The sequence below is a fragment of the Corvus brachyrhynchos genome, unplaced genomic scaffold (genome assembly GCF_000691975.1).
Source record: "Corvus brachyrhynchos isolate BGI_N302 unplaced genomic scaffold, ASM69197v1 scaffold787, whole genome shotgun sequence".
NCBI classification, from domain to species: Eukaryota; Metazoa; Chordata; class Aves; order Passeriformes; family Corvidae; genus Corvus; species Corvus brachyrhynchos.
The window spans coordinates 274,217-274,445 of NW_008239142.1; positions in this window are offsets into that span (position 1 = coordinate 274,217).

Genomic DNA, 229 nt, shown 5'->3' on the forward strand with positions numbered 1-229 from the left:
GTTGCGGGGCGAGGACTGGAGGGGCTGGCTCCGGGGGGACGTGGGCAGCGAGGGGTTGGAGAGCGAGGAGGACAGGGAGGAAGGCAGGGACTGGTTGGAGAGAGAGGAGGGGATGGAGGAGCTGCTGTGGGAGGACTGGAGCGAGGGGTTGCTGAGGGAGGCCTGGAGCGAGGGGCTGCGCAAGGAGGCCTGGAGGTTGGGATTGCTCAGGGAGGACTGCAGGGACGGG